The 13474-nt window shown below is 48.2% G+C and overlaps 1 protein-coding gene across 1 annotated transcript in view; it reads left to right on the forward strand.

Annotated features, from left to right (window-relative positions):
• Positions 1 to 13474, forward strand: part of kermit (PDZ domain-containing protein GIPC-like protein kermit) — a 172851-nt gene that overhangs the window by 108205 nt on the left and 51172 nt on the right. The window lies entirely within an intron of this gene.

Below are 13474 nucleotides of genomic sequence, written 5' to 3' on the forward strand. Positions count from 1 at the left end.
CGTCGGGCCGCCGTTGCGTCCCAGGCTGACGACTCGGGTGCTGGACCGATTAGCTGGTCACTTTTCTCCACCCATAACTGGACCGTGGCACTCGCTCCCTTCCTCTGTGTGTGTGTGTGTTTTCTCTCTCGTCTCATACGATCAGTATTCCCCGAAGAGCCAGGTCGGTTCATCAGCTGAAGGACGGGCGAGTTATCTTCTCCCGGACCAGCGCAGACCACGATGAAGACACCAGAGGCAGAGGCGGCTACGGGCGAAGCAGGTGACGACGCCCAGTGTACATATCGTGGCCACAGTCGGGTTGATCTCTGGTTAAAGGTGGAGCTGCGTGAAGGCAGCGCTGAGCTTGTGGCTCGGAAACATGTCTGGATCGATGGCTATCGTACTCGTGTGATGAGCCATGGTTATACTAAGTATTATGGGAAATTGTAATTATGATTCCTATCCATAGCTTCCCTGTGGTGAGACGTGCGAGGCAGGTGTTAGACAGACGCAACTTTGTACTCGATTGTGTGTTAGACACTTTCATTTGGGATCGTTTGTTCGAGAGCATACGGTCGACAACGAACACACACACACAGATCCTCAAGTCCCGACCTTAGTGAGGTTCCTTGCCACCTCCTCTCCCTCCCTCCCACAAACACACACACACACACACACACATATGCACACCACCCACCCGCCCACCAGCCAGCCAGCCAGCCTGACCACTGACACACTAACACTGTACTCTGGACTGACGTCAATACATTATTTCCATTAAAGCCGCCCCACCAGGCACTCAGGCTGGGTGGTGTGGGGGTAAGGCGAACAGCGACACACACACACCAGCGCTCCTCCAGGTCTCACGGCCTTCCAACAGATCCCTACACTTCAAGTGATTATCCTGGCTCGTCCACCTCGGGCAGTACGCGTTTCTTGCTGTGAATACCACTTGATGGCCTCGAGTGTATACACACACACACACACACACACACACAAGGAGCACGGGAGGCTGGACTTCTCCTGGCTGACTGGCCGCCACCATCGCTCACCCACGTAAACAAACCCACTCGCCCGTGACATATGTATAAATTCTGAGGCAAGATGGAGACGAGCGGGAGGTGCTGGTCGCGTCCTGCTGATGGCTTTCCTGAAGCAGGAGGCAAGGCTGCCCCGTGGTGGGAGTCGCGAGGAAAACGACGGTAGGCAGAAGACAAAAGAAATCTGCAGACATAAATATCTACATGTACAGAATCTAGAGATTTAACAAATCCTCTCTACTAAGCCAAGATATATATATATATATATATATATATATATATATATATATATATATATATATATATATATATATATATATATATATATATCATAATGTCTTCTGAGCCGTAAGAGCTGTACCTTCAGCAAAGACTTGGTACATACACAGACCCAAGGATGAAGACTTGGAACATTAACACATCAGGTTTCAGGGGAACAAAAGACATACAGGTACCGTCATTATGAACACCAGTACTGACACAACTGTTGTTGACCTTATGGCAGGGAAAAAAAAGGACAAATCATACCCATCAAGAATGTGAGGGTAATGATGTAGAGGAGTAGGAAGGACAAATACTCCATAAAGATTATCTTGCGTCGGCTTCAGGTTGAATGAACGCTAGAGCGACCGATTCCATCAAGATTATCGAGGACGTAATAATGATGATGAGACGCCTGCGAACATACACGTCACGAATGGTTGACACTGGAGCAGCAGGTTTGAACCTCAGGGATCTGTTATGTCTTCCCTATTTACCTTGTCTTACCAGATTACTCCTGAGCGCCGTATCCCCAGCAACCCTCCAACATACCCTGCGCAGAGGCCTGTCCTCCAACATGACTCCGTCCTTCTAGTCAACACTTCCAAGAACACTCTATACCAAACCCCCTCCCCAAAGGATTCGAGCATCTACAAAAGCCCGTTCCCCTAGTCATCGCCTCCAAGAACCCTCCTACAAACCTCTCCAAAGTGCTTCAGCTCCTACAAAACCCGTCCTGCCTTTAGTCAAAATCACCAACAACACTCCAGCAAACTCCCCCTCACCCCTCCTCCTCCTCCCCAAAGGCGTCACCTTCAACTGTCTGTGAACCAGACCACGTCGCTCTTTTGTTTTTTTTTTCCCCCGGGTTGGTTGTAACTTCCTGCTATAAGTGTCGTAAGACTTGATCGCTTGTCAGCAAGGAAGTTATAATCACCCGGGGCAGACGAGACGACGACTAAAGAGACCATCACAATACCACGTCAGTGACTGACCGAGCCACACACTTGAGTGGTGTGAGGCCTGGTAGTTGACGGTGGCATGTCTATCCTCACTCGAGCCTGGCGGCTGGCTGGGTCCTGACCAGCTACAACGTCACGAGACATATCTACTGTATAAAGTATAAGAACCTGAAAGGTTTCGAATTAGAAAATGTAAAAGAGACGTTCATGGAAGTGAAGATCACTAAAGACGAACCAGAGATGATAATTGAAAGATGAATTTACATAAGGGAACTCCACGAAGATACCTGGACATACAGAAGTAATAGAAGAAAGAAAATGGGGATGAAAAATTCATGGAATTAAAAAGTCCAGTGGAAAAATAGGTGTTTGGGACGATACGGGGAATGAAGAAGCAGATTTTTTTTTTTTTTTTTTTTCAGGCAAGGAACATTTGCGAGACGTCACCCCCACGGATCGTTACCCAGCGACCCCACGCGCGCCGCCAGCGTCAGCTGGGTCAAGGTCATTTGCTGGCCTCTGCAGCCACGTCTGCATGACCTGGTGTCTGTACATAGTGATAGATTTAAAGCCTGAAACGTTCTCCTCGCCCAAAGGTACGACTTGTGTCTTGCCAAGTGGCCCACCGGTGCTGCCGTGCACGTCGGTACGACCTTACAGTACGGCGGAGTGACCTCTGACCTGATCCTTAAGGTGTGGGCGGGTCAAAGGTCACGCCAAGAGGTCACACCAGGAGGTCACACTCAAGAGTCGTACCCGTCATGTTTAGGGGTCGTACCGTCGAACTCAAGGATCGTACCGTCGAGCCCAAGGGTCGTACCGTCGAGCTCAAGGATCGTGCCGTCGAGCCCGAGGGTCGTACCGTCGAGCTCAAGGATCGTACCGTCGAGCTCAAGGATCGTACCGTCGAGTTCAAGGGTCGTACCGTCGATCCCAAGGGTCGTACCGTTGTGCTTGAGGCTTTCATGTAGGACAAGAATGTCTGGACCAGGTAGTATCGGTCCACCCGTCTGGACCCCATAGTATCGGTCCTCCTTCCTGACCAGGTAGTATAATGTGTTCAACATCTCCCTACGCATTAATGTGAACACTGTACAGACGTGCACATTCAGAGCTGACCACAACAGGCATGATCACATTCATCTCGGATGCACGCAGGGGAGGCTGGACGCCCCTTCGTGTGCCGTGGTTCTCGCTATTTACCCGAACTAGAAGCTGTCGTGCTCTATTTAGAATCATGAACATCTCAGAGCGCGACAGGAATGCACCTCGCAGAGGGAGAGGTGCCAGTGTGGAGGGGTTCCTCTGTTGATTCCCGAGTCTCATGAAGGTGTAATCTGAATGCCTATGACTTGGTGGCTGTTTGGCCAAGTGGAGGGAGATGCAGCAGGTGCAGGTGGTGTGAGGTATGGCAGGTGGGGTGTAGTGGCATGTGTAAGGGCAGATAATAACAAATGTAGGGCAGGGGCGCTAGGAGGTGTGTTTGCAAACGTAGGGCTTTGACTTGGTGGCGGGCGTAGGTGTATGACACAAATGTAGGACGATGACAGTGCTGGTAGCTGGGCAGCGATCGATGGCAGGTTTGAAGCGGTGTGAGGTGGCGGCATGTGCAGGGCGCATGGGGGGGTGGGGTGAATGGTGAGTGAAGGCTTTGAATCTCAGCAAGTCAAGGCACCTGCGGTGAGGGTGTGATTGTGGAGCACTGGTGGCACATGGCAGGTGTATCCGTGATGGCTGGTATGGGGTGGTGGTTGCAGGCGAGGAGGCCACTGGGTGTGAGATGGTACGTATAGTACAGTGCAACAGGTGTAGTTTGGTGGTATGGGCGCGTCTGACGCTATGCCGGAGTGTGGGTGTGTCTGACTCTCTCCTGAGTGTGAGTATGCTTGACACTTTGCTGGGGTATGGGTGTGTATTTACCAGTTTGTAATTACCTATTTGTACTGTACGGGGAGGGAGTGTTACACTCGTGGGAACCCCGTCTTCTGGACATTCTCTGCTATCAGACAAACTTCGTACGTTTCTGTATGTTGACTGCTTTAGCCAAGTCATTTTGTTCAGTTCTTCCAACTCTCGGATGAGATAAAGATACTTTTCACATTAACAAATTTCTTCCTTGATTTCATGTTATGTCCTCTAGCTGTGTTATCCTTACGCCACTCAAAGCACTGTTCAGTGTCTACGTCATCAGTCTGCTTAAAGACTTAAAGGTGGTAGTTAGGTCAGCCCCTCAACCTTCTCTCTTCCAAGGTGGGGCAGATACAAGGTCTCGCGCCTTTTCCTTGTAACTCGGTTCTCTTAATTCTGGAATCATCTTTCCTGCTCTCTAGTGGTTTGTTTAGGTTGCGTTGACCAAACTTGAGACGAACATTCTGGTTTTGACCTCATGAACGACATGAACGACCTTGCTGAACCTTTCAGTATCCGTAAACCTGAACACCATTCTGGTATTTGCTAACAGACGGTTGGATCTCCTTAACTCTTCTCCTCCTGAGGTACGACTTTAGCGACAGGGTTGGAACGCTGTCGACTCCCAAGTCCTCCACACACACACACACACACACACACACACACACACACACACACACACACACACTTCCTTGCAGCTTATGTCCTCTGTGACGTCAGAGGATTATGCATGTTTTGAGCTAAATCAAATAGGACGAATGGATTACACTTGACGCACCACACGAACTTTAAAAGACAGATTTTGCACTTCATCCAAAACTCTTCCTTCTTCTCTCTCTCTCTCTCTCTCTCTCTCTCTCTCTCTCTCTCTCTCTCTCTCTCTCTCTCTCTCTCTCTCTCTCTCTCTCTCTCTCTAACTATGTCTTTACAACCCCTCGCGTATTTCCATCAAGGCCTGGCCTTCATGAGGCGGGCCTCTGGTCTATCATCAGAGCCTTCGACATTAACATGCGTTGCCTCTCATTCTAAACTAAATGACGAGGTGATGAGGGTCTGGCGGCTGCTCTCATGGGGTGAGGCTGACAGACGCACACCCCACTGGTTACACGGCTCGCTCACTGAGGCAGTCTTACCATCACCCTCACCGAATGACTCTTACCAACACTAGCGTACAGGAATGTAGCCTTGACTTTGGAGGTCTTCTGTCACCCCACAACTTGGGCTAAACACAAGCTGCTGATTTACATCGTTGATCAAGCAGGCTGTTGGAAGTCGCATCCTGCAGGGCCACGTTACCACCATAGCCCTGGCTGGTCTGGTACACTATGTAAACACCCCACAGTGTTTCTGATGGCTGCAGGCAATGTTTCGAATAGTCTTAGGCCCCGGATAGCCATGATATTTTCACTTATTAAGGTTATCGCATATATTGATTTTGGTGGGTAATGTTTTATAGTCTTCCACGCTCGTTGTGCCACTCGGGAATTTTTTTTGCGTGTTGGTCGGGAAAGATGCCTCGTCTGATTTCCCAAGTGTAGATGATGATATACATTTCCCGTGCTACACGCTCAAGGGATTACAGACTCGGTGATTTCAGTCGTTTTCAATAGTTCAGATCCTTGGCCGCGTCCGTTGTTTGCATTCGTGGAAGTATATTGTTTTTGAATTGTTTCGTCACCCGAGCTCCTCCCTTGTCGCGAAAGTCCGCAAGATCCAGCCTTCCATTTTTTCATTAGGGACAACTGTTGCTTCGTTTTGCTCGCTGAAGGTTATGTTGTCACATGTTATTACACCGAGGTCTTTAACATTGTTTGCTTGTGATATGACGGTGTCTGTGTCGACCCGGCCTTCTGTATTGTTTTTAAATTCTCCAGTCTACCCTTACAGGAAGAGGTTGGATTTTTTCCTCCTATTCAAAAGCATGATATTATCGGTAACCCATAAGAAGTTTGTTTATATCAGTTTGTAGTGTCTCAGTACCATCTGTTGATGAGATGTTCATATTTAGGCCCACTATCATCTACAACAGATGATATGAAACTTTGACTCTTGTGTGTGACTGTTATGTATGAGAATCAGGAACAGATGGGGTACGAGTATGGTTCCACTGGGGGACTGAGCGTCTAACCATGGAGGCACTGGAAGCAGCCTGATTCACAACAACTTGTTGTGATTTGTGAGCTAAACTGTTGTAAATTGAACGGATTATTGAAATGGTTATTTCCATCTTTAGTCATTTTCTGTCGTATGACACCACAAGCACATTTATCAAAGGCTTTTGCAAAAGTCTGCGTATTTCACATCAGCATTCTGCGCGTTCTTCATTGCCTCCACAGTCTTATCTCACTGGTCAAGCCGCTGAGAGAGAGAGAGAGAGGCAAGGTCTGTCTACCCTGCCTGAAACCGTGTTGTCCTGAGTTATGTGAATCATTTGTTTCCGTTGAGTTTGTCGGGTTACTCTCACCTCCCACACTCCTCACTGTGACCCTCAACACCTGCAGATCATCTGCCAAGATGTGACATAAGTCTTAGCTTTCCAGATTTCCTTTCCTTTGGGTTGTCTTATTCTCTCCGTTCCCTTAAGCATAACCTCCCCTCTAGCCTATCCATCATTGAGGTGGCACCTTACCACTCTTACTCTATTAGCAATGGTGTCAAACAGGGTTCTACAGTCAGGAAGGGATGCGTCAGTATGCAAGTGGGTGGGGAAGGGAAATAGGGTAGGATACGAGTGGGGGCAGGATGTGTAGGAGGATACAGGTGAAGACGGATGGGTAGGAGGATACAGGTGAGCAGGGATGGGTCAGGAACTTAGGATACCTGGGAATGACAGATTGTCACCTGCTCTCTTTCTTGCCTCCATAGATGGTTCTCTCTCTCTCTCTCTCTCTCTCTCTCTCTCTCTCTCTCTCTCTCTCTCTCTCTCTCTCTCTCTCTCTCTCTCTCTCTCTAACCTTATTCACTGTCATGCTGATGATGAGTCCACTCTAAATACTTCATCTCATTCCTTCCCTCCTCTCTCCGATGCTCCTCTTTCGCGTCCTGAACCGATCTTTCTTGATCTGGATTTGAGCAACATCTCGGAATGTGGAAGCAGAAACCTGGCCAAATTCAGATGTGCAAAAGTGCAGTCCTACCTATATCTCTCTCTCTATTTGTCACACTTTTCATTCCGATAGATTGAGAGACGCCATAGATCATCCCTGCTGTAATGTGAATCTATTGAACATTATCATGTCTTCCTTTCCAGCCTCGAAATCCTACAAAATAAACAGCGTAAGATCAGATTTCTAAACACCAGGGAGTGTTAACATAGCTGCCGTATGTCTCATGTAACTAGTTATGTCATGTCTGTTGAGCTTTTACTGGTCCCAGTATGGAGTATACTGCTCACATGGGATGACCCTGCCTCCACCTGTGTATCAGCCAGAGTGCCATCAGAAACCTTCCGTCGTATTAATTCCCCAGGTGTGTCACCTCCCTCCAGCCATCCCCCTCTGTCCGCCGTGATGCTGCATTGCCTCACCATATTCTACAAGTATCGTTTTGGCCGCTACGCTGGTGAGCTGTCTTCATGTATCCCTCCCACCAAGGCTTGGACCCGTGACTCGCATCTAACTGCTGCTTCCCACAGTTTCTGTGTGATGACCAACCACACGAGGATCAAGCGTCATGTTGCCTCAAACTTGAACGACGGAGCTGTGGACCTTCTTGCTTTGATGTTCCCCTCCTCCTCCTCCTCCAACCCATCTCAGGAAGTCGGGTGTACGAACACTAGATGAGCTGTGAATAATTTCTTCATCCTTTCTCTTATCCTCCTTGATGGCCATGACTCGGGCGTGTTTTATCCTTGCCTCTGTCGCTCGCCGTTAACAGATACCAACTCTCCCTGTGGAACCCCCTGTGCCAGCAATGTCGTATGTGTGGGTCGGTCCACCAGTTACGTTAAGAGTTCTTGTTTGTCTTCAAACTTTCCCTCGTTCACGACCGTGTGAAGATGACCCGCCTGGCCAACATACATGGAAGCCGGACTGTAGTGATCATGGGGTTCACATAGGGTCTGGGGTAGGAGGGGTATGGTCAAGAGTGCGATGGCCTCATAGCTTGGGCCTTGTGGTAGGAGGGTGAGTGTGTCGGAGCCTCGCAGTTCTCTGGACTGATTGTGTTATCAGATTCATAACGTGAATCATGTTATTTGTTTTCGTCGATAAAGATACAGACGAGGGCTTCGTCACCATATCACTCTCACTCTCATGTACAGTAATATACATATAATGTATATGAGTGTGTTTGTATACGTACGCCATAGTTATTACAAATAGACTGAATGGTACGTAAACTAGTGGAGGCAGTGAGCGACCGAACAGGTGCAGGAGTAAGGTTAGCGAGGCCAGCCCACAGACGGTGGTGGGAGCAGTGTGTGCCTCAGACGAGGCCCCGGTACCCACACTGCTTTGTGTCTCATCCAGAGTTCTGTTGCTCTGCAAACTGCAGGTCGTGTATGTGGTAAATGTCTGATATGTAGTAGGTCAAATGTTTCTCTGTGGTACACAAATGTAAACGTTGCTCGTCTGTCTATAGGTAATGAAGTTTGCAGTTCGAGGTGTTTTCTGGCTGAGATGAGCAGTGCTTAGAAAGGGAACAACCTGGACAGTAGTCTGCTGGGCCTAGTGACAGTTGACTGGAGGATGTACCGTGTCTTATGTATTCACTACCCGCCTGGGATCCTCAGGAGAGTTTTACGGCTGTGATAATGAGCTGGCTTTTTTTTGTGTGTGTGTGCCCTCACCACTAGTCAGACCACCACGCAATACTCAGCAAGCTGCTGCGTCACGTGATTACTGTGTGGTCGTTGGCATCTCAAGGATGGGCTGTTTTGATAACTGTGTCTTTCCCTACACCTCGAAGCTTTGGAACACTCTTAACTTCTCATTATCTATGACCTGGCACATTTCAAAAGACAGGTTTTTCACTTCCTCCAAAATTCCTGACTACTTTCCCTTTTCTCTTCTTATTCCCTTCCATAATTCTCTCTGTATTTCAATTAAGGCTCGGCCCTGACGTGGACTTTTGTCCGTGACTGAGCCTCCAACGTAAAAAAAAAAAAATAATGCTGGAAGCTGGCCTTTACGGGATTGTGGATGGGGGCTAGCAAATAGTCGTGGCCTGAACATGCAGGAGGGTGTGAGGCGTGCATGGGATAAAGAGAATTGGAGCGGTGTGGAATAAAGGGGGGTGGGAGGTGACGTGTCATGAGTGGGCCGAACCAAGCCATACGAAGCGGTCGGGTTTAACCACCACGAGAGTGTGGCTGCTGGGGGCGGGCTAGCCACCAAGGGGGGTGTAGCCGAGGGTGGGACCACCACGTGGGAAAGGCAGATAACAGGAGATCCAGTGGTCTATGGCGAGGTTATCTGCTGGGGGACAGTAGTGGTATATCACATTCCTACTGTATATAGATGGAGACAGTATAGTAGAGCAGAAGGCTCCTCCCCACCCACCACTATAGATGGAGGCAGGATAGGACAGCAGAAGGCGCCTCCCCACCCATCACTATAGATGGAGGCAGGATAGGACAGCAGAAGGCGCCTCCCCACCCATCACTATAGATGGAGGCAGGATAGGACAGCAGAAGGCGCCTCCCCACCCACCACTATAGATGGAGGCAGGATAGGACAGCAGAAGGCTCCTCCCCACACACCACTATAGATGGAGGTAGGATAGGACAGCAGAAGGCTCCTCCCCACCCACCACTATAGATGGAGGTAGGATAGGACAGCAGAAGGCTCCTCCCCACCCATCACTATAGATGGAGGCAGGATAGGACAGCAGAAGGCTCCTCCCCACACACCACTATAGATGGAGGTAGGATAGGACAGCAGAAGGCTCCTCCCCACCCACCACTATAGATGGAGGCAGGATAGGACAGCAGAAGGCGCCTCCCTACCCACCACTATAGATGGAGGCAGGATAGGACAGCAGAAGGCTCCTCCCCACCCACCACTATAGATGGAGGTAGGATAGTAACAGCAGAAGGCTCCTCCCCACCCACCACTATAGATGGAGGTAGGATAGTAACAGCAGAAGGCTCCTCCCCACCCACCACTATAGATGGACGTAGGATAGTAACAGCAGAAGGCTCCTCCCCACCCACCATATCCTCCGTCATCCCATCCGGCAGGTAAACCGCTCCAAGGAAGAACCATGTATTATGGAGAGAGTATACTGACCTGGACGTTTTATAGGGGGAAAAAAAAAATGAATGGAAAGTACGTTTTAGTCTCACTTCATCCACTGGAGACTGTGGGTAAAAAGATATTGAACCAGTGTTCTAAAAAGAAAAATAATTGGAAATACGTGAACACCGTAGTGTCATTCTTGAGCAAACATTCATTGATAACCTATATTATTCAAGTATCTGTCAAGCCGTGGGTTGAATCTATTGATGGTCTTCGTTTTCGTCATGTGATGACAGTTTATCCCGGTTTTCTATGACTTTACCTTTAAAAGAAAATAACCGCGTTTATGCCAAGTCCTTTCATTAATTTCTGACTTTTGTGTCCGGTCACTGTATCCCCTTCATACAGGAATTTAGATATTACTGCATCCCGGAGTCTACGTTCTCTAATGACAACATTATGTTAGTTGCTTATATATATATATATATATATATATATATATATATATATATATATATATATATATATATATATATATATATATATATATATATATAATTTTTTTTTCTTCTTTTCTTTTATCATATACTTTGTCGCTGTCTTCTGCGTTCGCGAGGTAGCGCAAGGAAACAGACGATATATATATATATATATATATATATATATATATATATATATATATATATATATATATATATATATATATTATCCTGGTTTTCTTATTTCTTCGTCTCTTATTACAGTCTTATGATCAGGACTGAAATGTGTATTCTGAAGTGTAAGTAATAGATGCCTCTCTATTACATATTGTAAATTATTACTGATTGATTATTTATTAGTTTGTTTTTCTTCTTATGTTCGTGATTCTGATCATCTCTCACCGGTCCGGTTGTATATTCGTGTAGAACATCATCATCACCAGCGTACGCTACTTTGCATTTGTCTACAAAATTGGCGTCCATTTAACGTACATCTGCAAAATTGGCGTCCATTTAACGTACGTCTACAATATTGGCGTCCATTTAACGTACATCTGCAAAATTGGCGTCCATTTAACGTACGTCTACAATATTGGCGTCCATTTAACGTACGTCTACAATGTTGGCGTCCATTTAACGTCTTTCTGCCCACTACAGTAATGTATTTAACTTTGAATCATGGAAGAGCCTTGCTGCTGCTGCTGCCGTATGCTTCCTTTGTTTCCTCGTGTTCCTCAAATAACACTTTGGAGATCTTCTTGGTGACTCCTACACCAAGTCACTGATACATCTCATATCCAGAGACACAAGTGAGCCTCAGTCGCTGGTGGCGTGGCTGTAAATAGCGCAGGCAAGGTAAACACGTCTGGGTCTAATTTGTGAAGGCTGGGAGCCGGCCATCTTTTATTGGCTCTTAGAAGGTTTTTTGAAATATCGTTCAAATGCAAGGAACACCTGTGGCGACCGTACGCAACTTGCCCGGAAAAAGGAATAATTAAAGATGCGGATTTGAAATTTTCGACTTGATCGCGACTAGCGACGGGCGGCCATATTGGGCGTCAGAGCGGCGCGAGATATGAAGTGATTCAGTAGACGAGCCACCGTCAGTCAGTCAGTCAGTCAGTCACGTAGAATTTTGGTGTCCCGTTAGTTTCCGACAAGAGTTTATTTTTTTTCAAAATTTTCAGTCAAATCCAGGACCGTTTTACCCTTTGGCGGCCATATTGGATGTCAGATCAGTGTGACATAAGGAAATTGGGTAAAGAACCATCTACAGACGACGTCTGGAGAGATTCGTTGGCTCTGAGGAGACTGAAATGTTCAAAGTTTATTCTTCTCAGACAGACAGCGAAGACGGGCGCCAGGGGGGATGACATCAGCTGACCAGGTGAGCTGATAAAGCTACGAGGTCTTGGAGCGAGACTTGTGGTGGTAACCCACTTCATCACGCTGAGCCGTTCGTGTCTTCCTCTTTCAGTATCACCCGATCTTTGGTCTTTAGGCGAGTCCGTGAAGCATGTGGATGAGGCCAGGACAGCGCAGAGCTGTGCCTAGTAGCTAGCCACCACAGAGCTGTGGCTAGTGGCTGGCCACCACAGAGCTGTGGCTAGTGGCTGGTCACCACAGAGCTGTGGCTAGAGGCTGGCCACCACAGAGCTGTGGCTAGAGGCTGGCCACCACAGAGCTGTGGCTAGAGGCTGGCCACCACAGAGCTGTGGCTAGTGGTTGGTCACCACAGAGCTGTGGCTAGTGGCTGGCTATCACAGAGCTGTGGCTAGTGGCTGGCCACCACAGAGCTGTGGCTAGAGGCTGGCCACCACAGAGCTGTGGCTAGTGGTTGGTCACCACAGAGCTGTGGCTAGTGGCTGGGCTCTCACAGAGCTGTGGCTAGTGGCTGGTCACCACAGAGCTGTGGCTAGTGGCTGGTCACCACAGAGCTGTGGCTAGTGGCTGGTCACCACAGAGCTGTGGCTAGAGGTTGGCCACCGCAGAGCTGTGGCTACAGGCTGGCCACCACAGAGCTGTGGCTAGTGGATAGCCACCACGGGGTCTGTGGCTGGGAACTGATACACATGTATTATGAAAGAAGAGGGAAGGGAGGGAGCAGCTGAGTGAGGACATCAGTGTGTCATTGGTTCATCACCAAGGCGGCCGACCGACCCACCCCGCCGTCCGTGCCAGCAGAACATCCGGGCCAGCTGCCGCCGCCGCTCCCACATCCTCCCTGGCGGCCGTACGACAAACCAGGATATATGTATAATGCCTGTCGTCCCTGCTGCCTCTCTCTCTCCCTCCATGCACGGTTTGTTTATATAAGCCTTGTGTCAAACATGTCATTCGTCAGTAATGTTCCTCCTGTCCAGTGTAAAGTGTAGCACTCATCATGTTATATGGAAGGTTCGTCCTGAGTGAGTGTTGCAACACTGTTAAGGTATGGATCCTTCTTCGTCCACCTTCTCACAACTCTCTGGTGGTGGCTACGCTTCACATGTTCAACTTGATCAGAAATGAAGAACTTGGTTGTATCGCTCTAGCAGTACTCACACTGGTGATGATGATGTGTATGTTTGTGTGTCAAGTACACGTTAGTATTTCACTCGTGTTAGTCTGTCGCTGCATCAAGACTTCCTTCTGCTGTTGTGTTCGTCCGTTGCTGCACGTAA

The sequence above is a fragment of the Panulirus ornatus genome, chromosome 59 (genome assembly GCF_036320965.1).
Source record: "Panulirus ornatus isolate Po-2019 chromosome 59, ASM3632096v1, whole genome shotgun sequence".
Lineage (NCBI taxonomy): Eukaryota > Metazoa > Arthropoda > Malacostraca > Decapoda > Palinuridae > Panulirus > Panulirus ornatus.